Raw genomic sequence first — 6,000 nt, 5'->3', positions numbered from 1 at the left:
GTGTGTGATATACACGTGCTGTAGGCAGGTACCAGACAGCACTATACAAACTAGAGGAGCCGCGTGTGTGTGTTCGCGTGAGTGCATCGTGAGAGTCGTGTTTTTCTTTTTTTTTGTTTCCTCGTTCCACTCTTCTAACTGTTTGTGTCTTGGAAGTGAAGACCAACTCAACATGTTGTACATTTATTTTGATCGAGTTTCTCTGGAGTAATTTGCTGTGGAGTTATTAGTCTATTACTATTTTTTTGTTTTTCTTTTTTTAACTTCTGACGTCTGCTGAGAGACGTAAGACAGAAAATTGAGCAAGATAAAACCCAGATAAGTGATTTTAAAAAAACCCTGATGGAATTCTATTCAACATTGGTAAGAAAGTCTATGATCTATTTCTATGATTGTTAAGGCCAGTTATGGCATCGTAAACAAACATATGCTATAAGAGATATGATAGCTACAAAGATGTAGAGCTATATGTACACCGTATGCTAGTAAACATATTTTACATATGGGTGGCTGGTGTATGTACTTAGTGACTTATGGCAGTCTGGTAAACATGAACAGACCTTATAAACACCGGGAATGTCAAGACGCGGGAATAGAGATTTGGCTTTATGTTACCTATTAGCTCGGCTAGAATGTTTGGAGTCAGAGAATCAGAGCTGTTTAATGCTGGTCGATGTAAAGGAGTCAGAGAATCAAAGATGTTCAATGCTGGTCGATGTAAAGGAGTCAGAGAATCAAAGCAGTTCAATGCTGGTCGATGTAAAGGAGTCAGAGAATCAGAGCTGTTCAATGCTGGTCGATGTAAAGGAGTCAGAGAATCAAAGATGTTCAATGCTGGTCGATGTAAAGGAGTCAGAGAATCAGATCTGTTCAATGCTGGTCGATGTAAAGGAGTCAGAGAATCAGATCTGTTCAATGCTGGTCGATGTAAAGGAGTCAGAGAATCAGATCTGTTCAATGCTGGTCGATGTAAAGGAGTCAGAGAATCAGATCTGTTCAATGCTGGTCGATGTAAAGGAGTCAGTGAATCAGAGCTGTTTAATGCTGGTCGATGTAAAGGAGTCAGAGAATCAAAGATGTTCAATGCTGGTCGATGTAAAGGAGTCAGAGAATCAGAGCTGTTTAATGCTGGTCGATATAAAGGAGTCAGAGAATCAAAGATGTTCAATGCTGGTCGATGTAAAGGAGTCAGAGAATCAAAGATGTTCAATGCTGGTCGATGTAAAGGAGTCAGAGAATCAAAGATGTTCAATGCTGGTCGATGTAAAGGAGTCAGAGAATCAAAGATGTTCAATGCTGGTCGATGTAAAGGAGTCAGAGAATCAAAGATGTTTAATGCTGGTCGATGTAAAGGAGTCAGAGAATCAAAGATGTTTAATGCTGGTCGATGTAAAGGAGTCAGTGAATCAGAGCTGTTTAATGCTGGTCGATGTAAAGGAGTCAGAGAATCAAAGATGTTCAATGCTGGTCGATGTAAAGGAGTCAGAGAATCAAAGATGTTTAATGCTGGTCGATGTAAAGGAGTCAGTGAATCAAAGATGTTCAATGCTGGTCGATGTAAAGGAGTCAGAGAATCAAAGATGTTCAATGCTGGTCGATGTAAAGGAGTCAGAGAATCAAAGATGTTTAATGCTGGTCGATGTAAAGGAGTCAGAGAATCAAAGATGTTCAATGCTGGTCGATGTAAAGGAGTCAGAGAATCAAAGATGTTCAATGCTGGTCGATGTAAAGGAGTCAGAGAATCAAAGATGTTTAATGCTGGTCGATGTAAAGGAGTCAGAGAATCAAAGATGTTTAATGCTGGTCGATGTAAAGGAGTCAGTGAATCAGAGCTGTTTAATGCTGGTCGATGTAAAGGAGTCAGAGAATCAAAGATGTTCAATGCTGGTCGATGTAAAGGAGTCAGAGAATCAAAGATGTTTAATGCTGGTCGATGTAAAGGAGTCAGTGAATCAGAGCTGTTTAATGCTGGTCGATGTAAAGGAGTCAGATATAATGTTTGCACAAGAAAAGCAGAAAGAAAGGTTTATGAAAAAAAATTCTTTCCAAAGTTCTCAAGGTAGAAAAACAACAACAACAACAAAAGTTAGTCAAGAGGGTTAACAATTATATATGAGACCTCACTATAAAATTACCTCAATTTTAAACCGTTACCATCTTTAAAATAAAATCTCAATAATGAAACAATGTTTTTCAAAATTGTTTGTTCCGAAGAGAAACAATCATCATTTTCACTACACAGCTATGTAACATAAGAAATATTTTGTTTAGGTGGATAATGACTTCAAGTTTAAACAATATTGAATTAACTTACACTGTTACATATATTATACCATATTCATCGGCTAGTAAGATTTACTTAGCATAATATTTAAATCCAATTATATATTCTCCAAAATATGTAGTGATCACTAGTATCAGAAATGTATTAAACTTATTCATCGATCTCTCCTATTCATCTATCTCTTCATCTATCTCTCTTGTTTATCTATCCCTTATATTTATCTAGCTCTCCTATTCATCTGTCTCTCCTATTCATCTATCTCTCCTATTCATCTCCTATTCATCTATCTCTCCAATTCATGTATTTCTTCTAGTCATTTCCAATTCATCTATCTCTCCTATTCATCTCCTTTTCATCTATCTCTCCTATTCATCTATCTCTCCAATTCATCTATCTCTCCTATTCATCTCCTATTCATCTATCTCTCCTATTCATCTATCTCTCCTATTCATCTATCTCTCCAATTCATCTATCTCTCCTATTCATCTATCTCTCCAATTCATCTATCTCTCCTATTCATCTATCTCTCCTTTTCATCTATCTCTCCTATTCGTCTATCTCTCCTATTCATCTATCTCTCCTATTCATCTATCTCTCCAATTCATCTATCTCTCCTATTCATCTCCTATTCATCTATCTCTCCTATTCACCTATCTCTCCTATTCATCTATCTCTCCTATTTATCCTATCCTATTTATCTATCTCTCCTATTCATCTATCTCTCCTATTCATCTATCTCTCCTATTCATCTATCTCTCCTATTCATCTATCTATCTCTCCAATTCATCTATCTCTCCAATTCATCTATCTCCCCTATTCATCTCCTTTTCATCTATCTCTCCTATTCATCTATCTCTCCTATTCATCTATCTCTCCTATTTATCTATCTCTCCAATTCATCTATCTCTCCTATTCATATATCTCTCCAATTCATCTATCTCTCCTATTCATCTCCTTTTCATCTATCTCTCCTTTTCATCTATCTCTCCAATTCATCTATCTCTCCTATTCATCTCCTTTTCATCTATCTCTCCTTTTCATCTATCTCTCCTTTTCATCTATCTCTCCAATTCATCTATCTCTCCTATTCATCTCCTTTTCATCTATCTCTCCTTTTCTTCTAGTCATTTCCAATTCATCTATCTCTCCTATTCATCTCCTTTTCATCTATCTCTCCTATTCATCTATCTCTCCAATTCATCTATCTCTCCTATTCATCTCCTATTCATCTATCTCTCCTATTCATCTATCTCTCCTATTCATCTATCTCTCCAATTCATCTATCTCTCCTATTCATCTATCTCTCCAATTCATCTATCTCTCCTATTCATCTATCTCTCCTTTTCATCTATCTCTCCTATTCATCTATCTCTCCTATTCGTCTATCTCTCCTATTCATCTATCTCTCCTATTCATCTATCTCTCCAATTCATCTATCTCTCCTATTCATCTCCTATTCATCTATCTCTCCTATTCACCTATCTCTCCTATTCATCTATCTCTCCTATTTATCTATCTCTCCTATTCATCTATCTCTCCTATTCATCTATCTCTCCTATTCATCTATCTCTCCTATTCATCTATCTCTCCAATTCATCTATCTCTCCAATTCATCTATCTCTCCTATTCATCTCCTTTTCATCTATCTCTCCTATTCATCTATCTCTCCTATTCATCTATCTCTCCTATTTATCTATCTCTCCAATTCATCTATCTCTCCTATTCATATATCTCTCCAATTCATCTATCTCTCCTATTCATCTCCTTTTCATCTATCTCTCCTTTTCATCTATCTCTCCAATTCATCTATCTCTCCTATTCATCTATCTCTCCTATTTATCTATCTCTCCAATTCATCTATCTCTCCTATTCATATATCTCTCCAATTCATCTATCTCTCCTATTCATCTCCTTTTCATCTATCTCTCCTTTTCATCTATCTCTCCTTTTCATCTATCTCTCCTATTCATCTCCTTTTCATCTCCTATTCATCTATCTCTCCTATTCACCTATCTCTCCTATTCATCTATCTCTCCTATTTATCTATCTCTCCTATTCATCTATCTCTTCATCTATCTCTCTTGTTTATCTATCCCTTATATTTATCTAGCTCTCCTATTCATCTGTCTCTCCTATTCATCTATCTCTCCTATTCATCTCCTATTCATCTATCTCTCCAATTCATGTATTTCTTCTAGTCATTTCCAATTCATCTATCTCTCCTATTCATCTCCTTTTCATCTATCTCTCCTATTCATCTATCTCTCCAATTCATCTATCTCTCCTATTCATCTCCTATTCATCTATCTCTCCTATTCATCTATCTCTCCTATTCATCTATCTCTCCAATTCATCTATCTCTCCTATTCATCTATCTCTCCAATTCATCTATCTCTCCTATTCATCTATCTCTCCTTTTCATCTATCTCTCCTATTCGTCTATCTCTCCTATTCATCTATCTCTCCTATTCATCTATCTCTCCAATTCATCTATCTCTCCTATTCATCTCCTATTCATCTATCTCTCCTATTCACCTATCTCTCCTATTCATCTATCTCTCCTATTTATCCTATCCTATTTATCTATCTCTCCTATTCATCTATCTCTCCTATTCATCTATCTCTCCTATTCATCTATCTCTCCTATTCATCTATCTATCTCTCCAATTCATCTATCTCTCCAATTCATCTATCTCCCCTATTCATCTCCTTTTCATCTATCTCTCCTATTCATCTATCTCTCCTATTCATCTATCTCTCCTATTTATCTATCTCTCCAATTCATCTATCTCTCCTATTCATATATCTCTCCAATTCATCTATCTCTCCTATTCATCTCCTTTTCATCTATCTCTCCTTTTCATCTATCTCTCCTTTTCATATATCTCTCCTATTCATCTCCTTTTCATCTATCTCTCCTATTCATCTTCTTTTCATCTATCTCTCCTATTCATCTCCTTTTCATCTATCTCTCCTTTTCATCTATCTCTCCTTTTCATCTATCTCTCCTTTTCATCTATCTCTCCTATTCATCTCCTTTTCATCTATCTCTCCTATTCATCTATCTCTTCTAGTCATCTATCTCTTCTAGTCATCTCCTATTCATCAATCTCTCCTATTAATCTATCTCTTCTAGTCATCTCCTATTTATCTGTCTCTCCTATTCATCTGTCTCTCCTATTCATCTATCTCTCCCATTCATTTATCTCTTCTAGTCATCTCCTATTCATCTATCTCTCATATTCATCTATCTCTTCTATTCATCTCCTATTCATCTATCTCTCCTATTCATCTATCTCTTCTATTCATCTATCTCTCCTATTCATCTATATCTTCTATTCATCTATCTCTTCTATTCATCTCCTATTCATCTATCTCTCCTATTCAACTATCTCTTCTAGTCATCTCCTATTCATCTATCTCTCCTATTCATCTATCTCTTCTAGTCATCTCCTATTCATCTGTCTCTCCTATCCATCTATTTCTTCTACTCATCTATCTCTTCTATTCATCTCCTATTCATCTATCTCTCCTATTCATCTATTTCTTCTATTCATCTATCTCTCCTATTTATCTATCTCTCCTTTACTCTAATACTTTCTCTACTCATCCTCACTCAGTTCTGTATCCCATTTATCTTGCACCAGCTTGGGATGACATGACTTAGCCTTGGGATGACATGACTTAGCCTTGGGATAGTCAGATAATGCAATGAC

General features: G+C 36.0%; 1 protein-coding gene across 2 annotated transcripts in view; it reads left to right on the top strand.

Annotated features, from left to right (window-relative positions):
- Positions 1-6,000, top strand: part of LOC106060589 (ras-like protein family member 12) — a 51,916-nt gene continuing 45,916 nt past the window's right edge. For both annotated transcript variants that reach the window (XM_056022218.1, XM_056022206.1), the window contains exon 1: positions 1-363. The gene's annotated coding sequence lies outside the window, so the exon portion shown is untranslated. The remainder of the gene's footprint in view (positions 364-6,000) is intronic.

This window comes from Biomphalaria glabrata, chromosome 1, assembly GCF_947242115.1.
Source record: "Biomphalaria glabrata chromosome 1, xgBioGlab47.1, whole genome shotgun sequence".
NCBI classification, from domain to species: Eukaryota; Metazoa; Mollusca; class Gastropoda; family Planorbidae; genus Biomphalaria; species Biomphalaria glabrata.
The sequence above is the reverse complement of the archived record's forward strand: the minus strand, read 5'-3'. Positions and strand labels throughout refer to the sequence as shown.